The sequence below is a fragment of the Aquila chrysaetos genome, chromosome 24 (assembly GCF_900496995.4).
Source record: "Aquila chrysaetos chrysaetos chromosome 24, bAquChr1.4, whole genome shotgun sequence".
In the NCBI taxonomy this organism is placed as follows: domain Eukaryota; kingdom Metazoa; phylum Chordata; class Aves; order Accipitriformes; family Accipitridae; genus Aquila; species Aquila chrysaetos.
In genome coordinates, this window is record NC_044027.1 from 1860586 (window position 1) to 1877137 (window position 16552).

Here is a 16552-nt window from a genome sequence, read left to right on the forward strand (position 1 = left end):
AGTTAAAACGCAGAAACTTTGGATTCCTTAGTGACTTACAGTATGCCTATAGGCCACTTAAGTAACTTCTCAGTGCCTTGACCTCCAATGTGACCAGTCGTTCTGTTATCTCCTGTCCGCATCCTTATTTTAAGCCCATCACTGTCGCATCTGGCTGAGCTCTGTCACCTCTCCTCCCCTGCATGAGGTTGAAATTGGCCAAGGGGGCATGCCAGCTTCCCTGGGAAGAACTCAGGGAATACCTCTGCAGATAGACCACGCCGCCGTGACTGAGGATGCTCGTGTCCACGCGGGCAGCTCTGGCACCCGCTGTAAGACAATGACATCCAGCGTCGCAAGGTGAAGCAGAAGCATTTCTGTAACACTGCAAGAGAAAGGCCTTGTTTGATGAACAAGTTTATTCGGGTTTTTTGCTAACCTTCCTCCCTTCTGCCTTCCCTCCCTGCAGCCCACCCCCTGGCCCTTTTACCTCCGTTCTCCAGCTGAGCCTTTCTGGAATATACTCTATATTTGTCTCCTGCTTCCCTGAACACCCATTATTATGTAGAATAATAATGCAGGAGCTCTGCTCGGCACCTCTGCTCAGTGGCTCCAAGTGGGTTGAATTGTAGCCAGCGGCAGGGGGTGATAAATGTAGCGTAAGATGCCTTTTCCACAGCAAACTGCAAATTGCCTCAGCAGCACGGCCCACAAAAGGTTCCTGCGGAGCAAATTTATCTCCCATTGTCGACCCAAGGAGGAAAGCAGAGAGGACCAGGCATCCTATTTTTAAAAAGTCACATTTGATCTTGTTCAGGCTCAGAGTCCGGAGTATTTTAAAGGACTTTTCATGGAAAATGCAGGCCTGAGAATGCAGCACAGATAAAGGGATTTATTTTTAACTGCAGCCCGGGTTCATGACCATGTAAGCATTTCAATTTTAAGCCACTCAGTTTGAATAATATATTTCGCCAAAGTGAATGTTATGTCATCTAATAACTCATGGGTGGGAGGAGGGATGGTGGCTGGGGAAGGGAAGAATAAGACTGTTAGAGAGAAATCGCCCTCTAAAGACTACCCTGCACTTTCTAAAAAAAGGAGGAGGGGAGGAGAGATACTAGAGGGTTTATCTGCCCACTCAGGAGTTCACGCTGCGCCTCCTCCCATATGGTTCAGTCCTCAGATAGCAGCATGATGGACATTCCTGAGGAATGCAAGGTGATGGATATATAGTTGGAAACCTCCGGTGATGGATGACAGAGAAAGGGAGAGGGGGACATTTGGTGATTGATTGATAGCAGCACAACCGCAGTATCCACAATTAATGGTACGAGGCACCTCTGATATATGATAAAGCTAAATACCTTTGTATTTGACGCTCACTTGTCATGTTTCTACTATACTGTCCTCTAAATGTCAGTTAATGAATTAAGTGTGGATATTTGGTATTAGTTTGCCGAGCTTGGCTGCAGCTGGGCAGAAGGAGCCCTCCTCGCCGTTCCTGAGCATCTGCTGCTGCAGAGCCGGACCCGGGGTACGGCCTGGACGGTCCTCGTCTGAGCTGGATGATGGGATTTATGAGTATGTTTCCAGGAATAAATGCTTGACTGCCTTTAACTGTATCCTTCATTAGCATCCTAGAGTTATTATTTGTATTATAGTAATTGTTAGTATCCACCTCTGAGATTGAAGCTCTGCTTTGCTGAGGAATGGGCAAACAGAGAGCAGAGCAGCTCATGAGCATCCGTAACTGAGAGACAAGGGTGGGAAGTGAAAACAAGGTACTGGGAGGCAGGGAGAATCACCTCGGAATAGCTTGTGGGTGAAAGGAAAAGGCAAGACTTGAATCCCAGCATCCGCACGCTGCTCTCTGCCTTCCCTATGTGCCAGCTCCCATGGAAATGCATTTCACTTGTGTTCACTTACCTTCAAAATCAGGTTAACGGTTTCAAAATCTGATGTATGCTTGCTGTGTACTCTTCCAAAGTATATTAGTAACTGCAAGGGAATTATTCTGGAATTAGGAGTGTGTAAATGAAAGTAGATTAGCTCTCCTTGCCTCAGTGTCCCTATTTGTGATATAATGTTAAGTAAATACTTTAATGCTGCTGTGAAGTCAGGCTTAATTTATTAATGTCATGCCTAATTAACATTTCAAGATCCTTCCTCAGAAAGAGGATTATTAGTAACAATAATATTATTATTCTACCAGTGTTGATTTTAGCTGAACTCATATGAATAGGTGATTAGTACCTGTAAGTCACGAAGCGATTAGCAGCACCCGAGGGCAGCCTGACCAGCGTCCAGGCGCTGACAGCAGATTCCACCCAACCAAGGAGGCACGTTCTCAATCCTGTAGGCAAATGGGCAAAGGAGTTAGTGAGAAAACAGCTAAACAAACTTGCACTATATATTCATTTTCCCTTAGCTTAGTTGAAAACAGATCAACCTATTTGCAATTCCGAGTTGAATTTGAGGGATTAGAACCTATTTTTCTGTGTTAACGTAATGAGAAATAAAGTTGAGGGTTTTTTTCAAATGGCCTTTAAGCTTAAGGTTTATTTATACACTGTCTGTTTTCCAAGGACAGAAATAAAAAAAAAATTCACTCCTTGTCTTCATCTAAGATATCTTCATATCTTTTCCCATGAAAATAATTCATGTTGCTGATAAAAAAGTCTTCTGTGAATCACTGATGAGTCTTTGATGCTTAACGTACTGTCCAGCATATGCACAGAGTTCTCTTGGAATTTAGTTTAACAAGAGAATCTGATTTTGTTCCTAACATCATTAAAGTTTCCCCTTCAAATTTCACTTAACAAGCAAATGAATGTTCTCCTAGCATAATTATAGTTTCTTTTTTCTAATTTCATTTAGAAGAAAGCCAGCCTCATCCATCCTGTGTTTTTACACAACAAGGAACCCAGCCAGCTGAGCCATGCTGTGAATTATTTCCAATATGGCCTGTAGCATGGTTTAAAACATGAGTCTGACAGGACTCTCGGGGAGGCAGCCTTCCCCGTGCTCAGGGAAAACACGGCAAAACCGTTCGTATAGGAGCTTGGTTGCGTTCCGAACAATTTTGTATAGAAAACTGTATTCTGCTGAGTCAGCTTTTGCTTGTGTTTGTTCAAAATTTCAGTGGGTGCTTGTATGGGAAATCTTTGAACATATGGGTGTTCTGGCATGATTGATCTTTGCTCAAACCTCTCTGTTCACTCCTGAGCAAGACTCTGCAAGCACCAAGAAGCTTCTTCATTATTAATATATTTTACTCTCTGTCCATCAGTAATTGCTTTTGTGTGCTAAAACTTTTCCCGTGCTTCTCCTCCAAGAGCAGAGGTGATAACATGTGATGCAGACCCATTGGTACGTGCTTTAGCAGACTGTATTGCCCTGGTTGCTTTCCCCACGTCAAGTACTTGCTCATTTGCTCTTTTCTCGCTCCCTCGCACCTTCCTGCATTGCTGGCTGTGCAGCTCCACGGTGCTTAAGCCCCTGCTTTTCTGTCGCGTTCTGCTGTGGGCTTGCAAATCGTTTTCCTTCAGAATAAATGGCATATATCCCTAACATCTGAACTGGTAGAACGTGAATAATTAGAGTCGAGTGCAAGTAATTTTTGAGTCAAGGCCTTGGTGTGTCATGGGTTGTAAAATTTAATCTGCCAGCAGCTCCTGGCCTCATATCAATTACATACAGTAAAATGAGGGAAAGTGTCCCATATTTCTGTGCAGTTATGGGAAATGCCATCCTTGCGTTTGAACATCACATATTATCTCTGTTCTTAGCTGTATTGCTAGGTCACTTAGGCAGAAGTGTTGGGAATTGTTTCTGTTATATGCATGTAAGGAGTTGTCTTTCTTAAAAGCACCCCAGAGGGCTTCCTCTTCCCTCTGCCCGCGTGTGCTGCGCCACGGTTGTGTTTGTAGGTCTTTGCTACCCGTAATGGAGATTCCAGACAGGTAGACCTGTCTCCCACATGCAGAGGAATTAGGTCCTGTATGCAGGGATTCTGTCTCGTTTGCCATTTAGACAACCGGGCTGTGTGTCATTACTAGTGAATAAATCACTGGAAGGGACAGTCAGCGAATAACATGGAGATAATGGGCAATAACGTGGTAGTCTTTTGACTGATACTATCTGTTGCCTTGTTGAAGTGTGGTGCCATCAAAATAAATAAAAAATTAGGAATGGAGGCAGATGAAGTGGGTGGTGTGATCCGGCTGGCAATGCGCTGCAGGGAGGCTGGCTGTGGGTTTCCCACTCTCCTTCTGCCCCGCCATCCACCGGCCACGGGGCAGGGGTGTCCCCCCGGGCTCCTGCCCCAGCCGGGGCTTTGGGCAGGTTCTGGGCCCTGGGGTACAACCTCTGCGTGCAGCCACACGGGCAAGGCAAGGTACGACTGACTGCACGGGCCTCAGCTGCTCCACGGTAACTGCATATATGCGTGTTATTAGCCCGTTAAATTTAAGGGACCTTAATCCTCTTTCCCCAGGGGGGTAAGCTCCCTCCCAATAACTTGTCTTTACCGCAAGTAAAAGTTTGCACGTGAACATTCACTTTAGAGCAGCTCTAAGTCCAAAGCCGCTGCTGCCCAGGGCTTGCTAAGGCTGCAAATCCGGCTCTTGCTGTGTGTCCGCAGAGTCATTAAACAATCACGCTGCAATACAAATAATAATAAAATACACAATGCATCTCAAAGTGCCAGAGAGAGAATGAATAATTAGCCATATAATAGAATATAGAAACAGAAACTGCATTAAAAACAGATGAAAATATGTAGGGAACAAGCTACTGTTACAGTTCTTCCCCCATTTGAATATGTCTGGGGATGCTTAAACCCTATTCTTGAGGAAGAAAGCCCTTCTCATTTCTACTCTATTTGTATGCTACTGTAGCAGTTTTGAGAAATTAAAAATAATTGATACATTTGAGAAAGCACAAGCAGTAACTATTTCATATTTTTAAAAGCTTTGCAAATATCCAGGAAAAAGTGCTGTGCATGCATAATACTAAAGCTAAAATCTGCTCAGAGTGATGCAATGAAGTGCTCTTTTATGGGAATAACTGTGACTGCATATAACAAACCAGTAGATGGAGGGTTTCTGTTGTAAGTGTGCAGAACCTGGAGTGATCCCTGGGTTTAAGTACTTGAGCTCTTTTTACTGGGCTGGGGAAAGGTTTTTCCTTCAATCGGCAGAGGTGCGTAAGAGAGAGCTCCTGGCCATCACCTGTTCTGCTAAATATGGACTTGGTGCTGGCCTAAGACACCCTCATTCTGTAATGACAAACGCCTTAATTACAAGTAATTTGGAAAAAGTCTTGATAGCTATGCGTGCATTAAATGGAACAGATTAAACCTGAGACTAGGCAATTCTGTGTGATACTCTGGCAGCGGTTTTGTACAATGTTTTTGATGAATATCTAACACATCAGTGCCCTCAGCTGTATACAGTAGCTGCATTAGGAGTAATCACACAGAGTGGACCTCCAAAGGAGGCTGTTTTATTAGGTAAAAGGGAATGAAGCACAGAAAATAGTATTAAAGATGAACAAACGCCTCCATTATTTCACAAAATTAAATGCACTTTTCCAAGTAAAGAAGGCAAAAGTCAGTCATTATCTGTCTGTAATACATCGCAGCAGATAATAAAGAGGGGTTTATGATCTCTGAAAGCAAATTAGAGGATATTTAAACAACACATCTTTCTATGAAGGAGTGATAATTACAAAATCAGGTCAAAATGCAGAACAATCTAACCCTGCCCCAAGCTAATGTTACTTGAATAAGCTGAAATCTCCTATATTCTCTCTCAGAAGAGAAGGATTCATTTGGGATGCAGCTGTTCTCATTATTGTTTATCATCTGGACTCATAAACCCTTGTTAGTGTGTGTTGATACTTGTCAAATCCAAACTCAGCCTTGCTTTATGCCTTGCTGATCTGGCTCACGTTGCTGCCTTCACACTGCTACTGAGCAGGCACAAAGCACAGCTTCTCCCCGCTGCACCTTCCCCTCTTTCAGCATTTTTGGGTAGGAAACTGGTCTTCCTCTGGCTTATGCAGTTACACAGTTCCCACTACCAGTATACATACAGTCCTGAAGTTTAGGAGTCAAACAAAGGCTCAGTCAAATCAGGAGACGAAGTTGCATGATCTTCAGTGAACTTTGGATCCAGCCCTTCGGTGCAATTTTTTCACTAGTGTGTCCATATTGCTTTCCTTTTTCTTATTTAGGCAATTCCAGTAATACATTTTCTTTAACACACAGTTTAGGCTGGGCTTTGGAAAGAGTGTTTTGATACAACTCGTATGACTCTAGGGCTGATTATCCTGGGTAGCTTTGAAAACCCCAGGAGCTAGAGGAGCTGCTGGGGATGTAGTCCAGCCTGGACCCAAGTCTGCTCCCCAATACTGGTAAGCATGTCAACACAGAGCACATCCAGGGGATGGTTCCCATGCTCACGAGTGACAGATATTACATGGTTTTGACAGACAGAGGCAATTAGGTTCTAAATCCTTTAGTTATCTTTTGCAAAGTTACCCGTAGTCCATCTTGTAGTGATTTTAATGACTTTTCTGGGACAGGGACAGCTGCCAGCATAGCAGGGGGACCATGCGATGACAGTCACGTTGAACCTTGCAGGAAACATGGGTAATGATCAGTCCTTGTTAGTAGTAGCCATAATATCAAACTAAAACAAGTGTTTCAGATTCAGGACACCTCTTTGCTATCTCCCTGGCATATGAACTCTGAATTATCAAGCATTCAGCAAAATACTTTAAGTTTCCCACAGGTTTAGCCCAGAACAGAATTTTGCTGATAAAAACAAAGGATGAGCTGATTCCCTAGACCTCCCTCTTGTCTAATCCTCTGTGACCCACGGTATGAAAATTGAACTGATTAAAGCACTAGAAAACGTACTGTGGGAATCCTGTCAGCATTTACCCCTGAGGGAAGACTGGAACGGCCTAAAAGGTCTTTTCCCTGCTTTAATTTTGGTCATTTTTATGATTCACTTTGCTGTGGGAATAAAAAGGAAAAGGCAAAGCACCTGGACAAATTGTTTCTGGCCCTGGATACTAATGGAAAGAAAAATGTCAGAGTAGATGAAAATGAGGTCGTTCTTGCCGAAGGAGGGCAGCTGATGAGATCAGAGCACAGCTGCCAACTCCGCCTGGCCTCTCATTAGCAGCGAGAGAAGACCCTGGCTGATGGGAGAGGCCAGGAGTGGCATCACTCTCAACAAACTGACATAACACTCAGCAAAGGAGAAAATCTCCCTCTTCTCCTCCCCAGGGAGATCCTGGGTTGTTTTTCCTTCCCACCAAGAAATGGGGAAATCAGAAATTTCCAACCATTTCTCAGTCCAGATTTGTGTATCGTATCCCTTCCCCAAGATTTTTCTCTCAGACATCTCACAAAGACATCACAAAAAATACCTGTCCTGGGATTTGATTTGAGCCCTTGCTGCCCCAGAGATGGCTTGGGCTGTGACTCCCTTAAAGATTACTTCAGTAGCAAATGCAATTGTGCAATTTAATGAATTTAATGAAATTAAGCACATTCCTAGTCACGGTAAAGATATTAATGTAGCTGCATCCTTGGAGGAACTAAAGAGCAGTCTCTAAACAAGCAACCTTTCTGCCTCAGCTTTGCTCCCAGGCATCTCAGGCTGTGTCTGCAAACATTAAATTTCAGCACTCTGCTGTCTGACAGTTTGGTACTGGAAGCAGGTCCAGAGCAGACTCAGAAGCAGATCAGATGGGTGATAACTGTGTAATTTATGGAACTCTTTGCCAGCGTTACAGAAGAAATAATTGCAGCAGCTAGCATAAAATAATGAGATATGTTTGTGCTGCATATTGTTTTCTCTTACTTTTATGGCACCTGACATCCAGTGCGTATGCCGGACAGCACAACATTATTGAAAGAGTCATTCGTTATATCCATAGGTGAGAAATTCCGATTAGAGTTGAGCTCAACTTGAAATTGGAAAGCGTAATCCTCTCCGTTGTACTGTGGTGCCACAGCGGCGTGTCACACTGACAGAGCAATTCTGAGGGAGAGGGGATTTAACTAACAGGCCGCCCGGCCAAGCCGGTGCTGAAAACAAACAGTAGCCCAGAAGTTCAGAGGGTTTGATGAGATTTGGAATTTTTCCTAGGAAAGGCAGTGGCTGGAGGCCCAGCAGTGCACTGGGAACACATTACTTGGAGGCTCAGCGTCATTCCGAATCATCCAAAACCAGCATTAAAAGACATGTGAGCACTGAGGCTAGGCTGCATCTGCACCGCCGTGCACGCTGTAATAATGCCAAGCAAATACACGCTGTCAGCAACACAGAAAATTATTCTTTCTTTAGGACAAGAGGTTTTTCCTGCAGGGATTTTCCCACTGCCCTTTTAACAGCTCTAGCCAGATTGAGGAATCCAGCAAGAAACTATATCTGCCTAGAAGATTCCTAAATAGCTCTCTAGCTTTTAATTGAATGGCTTCCTTTCTAGGTAACAGCCATAGCAGTTACCATTTTCTCCATTAAACAGTGTCATTTATTGTGATTAATTTTGTAGGTCTTATCAGGTGCATGCACACTAGTTACTTATTTTTGAAGCCTATTCCCCATAACGTGTCTTTTAATGGATTTCCAGGGGAGGTAGGGAGGGGAAGACACTGACCACTTGAGATTCCTCAGTTTCCCTCATAGCAGCTCCACAAATTAGTGTTGTCACTAGAGATGATGCCCCAAAGTCTACAGCCTGGTGCCTAGCCATGTGCTGTACTGAACTATTAAAATAACAGCAGCTTGAATTTTGGAGGTATCAAGGAATCACTGGAATTATTTGGACATGAATAGGAATTAACTACAACCATGTCTTGGGAGGAACAAATCTCCCTTGCGATGGTTTCAAACCTTGTCCCCTCGGGAGGGTGAGGACAGCACCCCAGGCTGCGGGTTTCAGGAGCCAAGCTAAGAGGCCAGCAGTTTGCAGGGAAGAGCAGAGGAGAGGGAAGGGCCACGCACCAGCCCCTGGCAGAGCTCGATCCCCAGCAATCCATCCGCAAGATGAAAAGGAGCATCCAAAGTCACAGGGCTTTGCTACAACCTCGTATTTCCTTCTGTGTCTCTCCAGTTAATTAGTTATGCTCTTCTTCCAGTTAATTAGCTCAAAGAAAAACAGCCCTTTGTACTTAGCATTATAAATTACAGTCTTTTACCGTCTTATATGTTATAAGAGATGACACTTTTTGCATTTTCTTAGCAGGGTCACATTTACAATTCTTAAAGGTTTGGAAGGAATCTCACTTAGCCATGCTGTGTAGCGTGGACGTGGGGAAAGGCGTTTCAAAGTTACCGTGATTTCTTTTAAAAAATTATCAGAGGAACTGGGAGAAAAATTTGTGAGGATCAAAGAAAATGAAGTCTATTAAAAAAGACTAAGTAATGAAAAAAGTTACTGAAAAAATGCATGAAAGTGGCAAAAAGAACTTCAGATGTTCATAAGATACCATCTGAAAAAAACTGGCAAGTATTCAGTTAGCAGGTTGGAGGATGACAGCAGGTTGCTGCAGTCAGTTTTAATGTTGCAAGCACATCCGGAAAGCTCAGACACATCTACTAAAATAAAAGGGATTGCTGGCCTTTACCCCCATGCTGGGCCAATGCAAGCCACAAAGCTGGATCAGATATGCACCGAACCTCTTTGGCTTGTGAAAACACAGCTCACCCACGGGAAGGTGCAAACGGCGGCCCCGTGTCTGCCAGTGCGTGACACATCGTCTCCGTTTAACAACAAATTAAAAGGCTGACGGTATCCTCGACATCAGCTCCACTGGAGCACCGTGTCAGAGCCCGGCAAGCAAAAACCTCCAGTCCCAAGCAAGGGTTTGGGGTGTCTCTGGGCGTTCTTCGGAGGAGGCTGGACCGCAGCGAAGTGCCCACCTGCCTGCTGCCCCTGCCCGCATCGCCTCGCCCTGTGCCCGCGCCTGGGGCAGCGGAGGTACCGCAGCGACTCCTTAAGAGAGTTTTTAAGAGAAAAAGGTAAGTAATTCACAGTGACTGCAGGAGGAAATATTCAGAGAAGGGAATTCAATGATTTTGGATGGTAAACAACAATACGTTACCAGTATTAACGTTTGGAAGAGGGGATTTCGGAGAGAGATCAATTGCACTGAAGACAAGAGTGTTTCTTCCAGATTTACACCAGGGTAAGGCAGAGGAAAACCAACCCCATGAGTGCATTACTGTCTGACTCGTCATCCATCAGCCTCTGCTTCCCACTCCTGAAAACCTGCATGAACTGGGATCTATTGGGTACGGGTTCCCTTCCCACACAATACATCTCTGCTGTGCGGAGGCCTGGACTGTGCTCACACTGTTTATACATATATCTTTCCACTACAAATACGCCCGGCCCCATACATACACAAAGCATACACACAGAAAATACTGTGTTAACAATTGTCATGAGTCAGTGAGAGGATAAATATGAACACAGCTTTTTGCAAACTTGACATCAAAGTTAGTGGGTGCTTTTTTTTCCACCACTCCAGCCAGAAGTGATGTTAAGCAAGAGGGCCCCCTGAGCTGTGTTTATTGTTACAGAAAATAGTTCATATGCTTTATCTTCTGTTTGGACCTTTCGAGCTCATTTTGGGGACTGGACATTGATTTCCTCAATGGCATTCAGAGTGCATTTCTTAAGTACACCATATCCTTCTACGAGGTTATCGTGTAATATTAAAATATGAAGTTTGGGCTTGTGCTTTCAGTCCTCAGACCCGAGCCACGCCATGTCAAATAGCTCCTGGGGATGGAATTGAGAGCAGAGCCGTATATCATGCTCTCACTGGCGCTTCGCCTTGCACTGGTGTTAACTGAAAATGGGAAGAATCTGCCCAAGAGGGGGATAGCGGAGTTATGATGTGTCTTATTGATTGATGTGCACAACAAAAGTGAAAGACTATAAAAAGAGAGTTTAGATAATACAAAGGTAGACATTTTCAATACTGACTTAGGGTCACAAGAAATTCTATAATCATAACTTTAACTCATCCACTTCGCATAGGTTTTGCAGCACTGGATAATATACAACACATCAGTCAGAAACCTTGGTGGCAAGCAGGACAATATTTTGAAAGCTGTGTCCTTGGAATATTGTCCCCTTCAAAAAAGTGGAAAACCAAATCATCATGAAGTACATTTATCTCTCTCTCGACTCTGTGCTGCGTCCCCAGTTGTTAGGAAAAGAAAAAAGCCCTGCCAGATTGAGCAAAGCTAAAGTTTGCTGTGAAAAATTCACAGAACAGCTGATCTCACCTTGATGTGTTCTGCAGGTATGGCTACATAAATCTAAGTGCCCGTGGTTAGTGCTCAGCTGCAGTACCAACATCTAGCGCGAGATTAGATCAGAGAGAGAGCGGGAGAGGGAGAGGAGGAAAAAAGATTCAAAAGCAATCAAGATCTTAATCCCAGCAGCAAAAAGCTGGAAGAGGTTTCAAAACAACCACATAGCTACAAAGTATTAGGAGCAGTGGGCATGTTTCTGATTGTACTTGCAGTCGGAAGAGCTATTGCACTGAAGCCAGCAGCCGACTGCCGGAGCCGGGGCATTGGTGATGGAATAAGGGCTCCGTGGTCTGATCAGACAACCATTGCTCCTCCAAACCTTCCCAGCTTTCAGTACTCAGCTCAAACCAAAGTCTTAGTGTTTGGAAAGAAAATGTTTCAAAAAATCCTAATTTTCCTGGAAGTGTGTCTAAAAGTTGAATAAAGAAAAAAAACTTTTCCTCACCCATCTTGGACTGAGAACCAGAATGGGCATTGATCCCTGGCAGGGATTTACTAATTATCTGGCAGCAATTCCACGGGTGATTTTTAGGTTGTGGCCTGTCCCTTAATTATTTTGCAGGTTCACCCACAGACACGTCTTTCACCTCCAGCTCTGCTCCCAGGACGCACCATCTGCTGAGGCTTTTGAGGTGGTCCTCCCAGCAAGGACGAAACAGTCTGTTCCAGTGCTTGGAGCAGGGCAGGGCTCACCTTTGGGAAAACAGGCTTTGTGCAGGTCCTTTTGTAATTTAACATCAAAATTCTGGAACTCAGTAAAAATTTCACCCTGGGATTTTTGGATATGAGCCTAAACTCCAAAATCCACATGGTTCCATCGTGCCTAATTACAGCCTGTCTAAAATGCTAATGGATCCCAGCAATGCAATATTCATAGTAGAGAATTATTGCATTGCACATACTGTACAGTTAATCTAGTTGTCTAGGTTATTGGACAAAAAGGTTCAATAATAGGAAAACAGCCTGTTGTTGGGTTGAGTTTTTCTGGATTATTGATTGAGTTTTTAAGTTTAATGCAAGGAGACGGTTACATAGTACAAAGTGTATTTTAAGCATCTGTTTATTAAAGCTGAATTGCGCTAGAACTTCTGTTCAAAAGTACACCTGACAGCTAAATGAATAGCAAATTATTTCACAGCGATCTGTGCTACTTTCTGTTGTTTCTGTGCAGCTAGCTCCTGCACGTACTGTAGGTTAAAAGAATTCTCAACCTTCTATTTAATACAATAAACTTTGTCAGATGTTGTTATTATTTTTGCTGAATGCCATATCCAAATGTAACATATGCATAAAAGCCTCATTGACTCCTTGAGCAGTCTAAGTCAGGTGGAAACAGGCTGCAGTCGTAAGGAGAAACAGAGCAAGGTGGCTTTTATTTAATCTAGTTCAATCAGGACATAATGATAGGCATTAAAAATGCTGGCATTAAAAATGCAGTAAAACAACATTATTCACATTCACCAAGGACAACTCTGGGCATTTTCTCTACAGAGTGGGGAGCAGGGGCTGGGCACCAGCGTGACGGCAGGATGCTCTGGACAGGACGGGGGCTCTGGATGCTGCCCTGCACATTGCCCATGAGATATTAATAGATGCCATTGCCGTGGCGTCAGCAGCCTGAGCACCCGACAGAGGAGGTAGCACCCTAAGCTTTGCAAGGAAAGAGTTAACAAACTAGAGTTAAGGAGAGCTCCCCAGCTGTGTGTCCTCAGCAGGGCTGAGCCCAGCTGGAGAGAATCAGGGAATCCTTTGGGGAGGTCCAGCAGGTGCCCAGGTGTTGGCAATGGGCTTTGCTTTAAAGGCCAGGTCACACGTTGCAGCTCTGTTCAGAGAGTCCAGCTGTATTTCTTGGTGAGATTATGTTTTTGGAAGAAGAAATGGAGGTTTGCTTGAGGGTTGCTCAAGAGCAGGTTGTAGCAGCGTATCTCCTTCAGCTAAAAAAAGGTATGAGAAATAATAGTATGCGAAAAAGAAATTATGCTGTGAATCACTGCATGGGCACAGGAGTTCATTGCATGAGATACAGAAGTGCAAGAAATCATTGCTATGTGTAGTCTAGAGTTGATTAAATCAAACATATGGTCTTTTGTTTAACCTGGAAAATTGTGAGGTGACTTACATGAGTTAATTGCTCTGGCTGTTGCTGGAGGGCTGGGAGGAAATAGGATTGAGGTAGCTGGGGTGTTAGTAAGTAGTCTATGCTGGTAACTTTACTTCTTGTGCTGGTGCTATTGCAACAACAAATACTTAATGCTTCCTTATTTTGGGGTTTTGGTGGTGTCTGGGGTTTTTTTTTATTGAGTTCCTTAGCTTGAATTACCCTGTTTGCTGTGAAATGCTCCTGTTGCATTTTGCATTCAGAAAAGTGACCGTACAGACTCTGGATAAAGCCTGCCCTGTGCAGGGACCTGTACAGCCTGTGCCCTGCAAATGCACTGCCTTGAGCCTTCTGGCAAGCTCCTGAGTGAGCACTGCAGTTCTTTGTGTGGAGGACCCTACCCCAATTGGTAATAAACAGCATTTGTACTTCATTTAAAACTGAAGGTGTTCAGAAGTGGCTGCATAGGGGGAGGGAAGGAACAGGGAGTTTTATGCACAGTGGGTGGGAAAGCTGGTCATAAAGTTTGACCTGATTTATTTAATTTTCTGGGAATAATAATAATTCTTCCCTGAACTGACAGTCTGCATGTCAAAGTTTCAGCTCAATTTGAAACGGTTGAAAGATGAATTCCAGGGGAAAAATAATGCTGGTTGTGTAGTGGATGTGCTGACAGTCTTTAACCAAGGTGTTGCTCTCCACCTTAGTGCACTGCAGAAAAAATTATAGGCTAGCAAAAAGAGCTGTTGTATTTCATGTGATTATGGATTGTTTGCATTACTGTCCATTAGGAAGTAAAAAGGATAAAAGGCATTGCGGGTTTTGTTAGGTGTTTTTAGGCTTGCACTGAAAGCATTTCAAACTGGAATAACTGAGATACTTGCAAAAATAATAGTTTTGATGTTGGTGTTGCCACTTGGAGGGGAATTCTTCTGCACTAGAAGAATCTAGCAGTCTAACATTATAATAGTGCTGTTTTGAAAATCACATGCATGATTTAATGTTTTCCCTGAATCCACAGCATTTAAAAAAAAAAAAATTAATTCTGGCTCTAATTTTCCTTGTCATAGGACCTTTGAAAATCAGGTGTACTGATTCACTTGCTAGTCACTCTCCTTTGTGTCCTGGTGTAATTTATCATATGAGAGCAAAATGTCTTGTGTAAATCACAACTGAATATCTGAAGAAGCTTGCCAAAAATTATGGGGACCATCAACCTTTTTTTTATGATAAAATGTCTAAGAGAGCTGTTTCTGATAGTACACTGGGTATCTTTTATTAAAGATCTAATTTCAGGAGCTTCAGGTGTGATTGGATTTTGAAGGTCTCAGGGGGGTTAGTTTATGAGAATAAGAACAATTGATGAAAATGGGCTGCCAAGATAACTTTCCACAGCTGCTAATCTGTATGTTTGGTTGTCCCAGGACAGACCTCAGCAGGCAGCGATCCCCGCAGCCCTGCACAGGCCACTGGCCACTGTGCGGCTCGGCAGTAACGTGGTCCATGTACTGTGTAAGGACCACCTGTAACTTTTAGTGCCAGATCTTGAAAAACATTTATGTGCATTATTTAACTCCACCTCTTAAAACAGGTCCATTGACTCCAATAGGCAGATGAGGGTGTTAAAGCTGAGTGTGTGCTTGGATGTGTCTGTGCGGTCTGAGCGGCAGGTCTTTACCGGGGTGTCTCTGCCCCGCGACCTTGGACACTGCAGCCAGTGCCTCGGAGCCCGATGGTGCGGTGGGGTCTGTGCAGGGAACAAGCCTGTTCGCTGGCCTGGGACTGCATCTGGCAGCAGCTTTCTTGCTGTTTTGATAGTATTATCAGGTCTGAATTCAAACCAGAGGCTCCTAGTTGGCACCAGTTTTAGTTTATTTTTTTTAGGATGCACAGTTTTGCTGTGTTTCTTTGGATTTCTTTGTTTTCTTTAAAAAGCTAAGTAAGATTTGCGGAGTCCATATTCCACTCTCTATTGATGCAAGTGTAAATCAGGAAACTAGCCTGCCCTACACCATAAAAGGCTCAATACTCTTCTCTACAACTGCCCATTAAGCTTCACAAATGGATAAATAAGGAACTGAGATGTGTCATTTATTCATAGCGCTTGGAAGGCAGGGAGGAACGCCATAAATCCATGGGCACCTCGGACTTCAGATCTGTCACTAAGCAACCCGGAGCATCGCGGCTGGCAGTGGTGCTGAGCACACATCCCCTTGCTTTCCCAGCCCAAGCCTCTGCCTTCAGACCAAAGGAGATTTGCGCTTTGCTGTCCTCCACCGAGCCTCTGCCCCTGCCCAGACCCCCAGGAGCTCAAGGGACAGTGTGCTTTTAGCTCTGCTCATTTCCACCTGCCCAGACCCTGTGCCTCTTAATTTCTCTCCGTCTTACTGTTTTGGACTCTGTAGACATGGTTCCGTACTGCGTCAATACAGTTTGCAGGGAGGAAAAGGACAGTAAATTTGTCATGTAACAGTATTGCCAAAAGAAGCAGAAAATAATCAAGAAGGGATAGTTATTTAGCTCTCCCTGCATGTGTGTACATGTTGTATATGTGGAAGGGAGGGCTTTTGCAAATGCGCTAGGAATAATAATTAAACTCACAGCTTGTCGTTATTAAAATGGAGTTAGGGGAATGTTTCTGGCCCTCAGGATTATCTGACCATCCCCATAGCAGCATTATGTAAAGCTGAAGGCTTGGAGAGAATGGCATCATCTGCAGTAACACCAGCATACCTCTCTGTCTCTGAATAACAGAAAGCTGGTGATTTGAAGGGGCTGATATATGAGACAGAGCACCTTGTTTGCTCGGCAGCAGAGCCCAGTAGTGAAGGGACAAAGGCAAAGGTATGTTTCTCAAAAAAATGATGCAAATGAGAAAAGAATCCCTCTGGTTAGTGAAGTTATTCCAGCAAGTGGCTATATAAATGTCTTTATATTGTTATTTCCGATATTAGTTTGTTGTTCCTCCATGAAAGCTGATTTATTTGAAATGTTATTACTTGAAACACCCTAATCTTTTTGTAATAATTCATATACTGGAGATTACAGTTTTGGAAGGCAGCCCAGCTCTGGCTGGAATCCTATTTATGGATTAAAGGATTTGAACAGCATTGCAAGCTAGATC

The 16552-nt window shown here is 43.7% G+C and overlaps 1 protein-coding gene across 1 annotated transcript in view; it reads left to right on the plus strand.

The window, feature by feature from the left end:
- The first annotated feature begins 320 nt into the window (after positions 1–320).
- Positions 321–16552, plus strand: part of PLXNA2 (plexin A2) — a 225817-nt gene continuing 209585 nt past the window's right edge. The window contains exon 1 of the mRNA XM_030000303.2: positions 321–339. The gene's annotated coding sequence lies outside the window, so the exon portion shown is untranslated. The remainder of the gene's footprint in view (positions 340–16552) is intronic.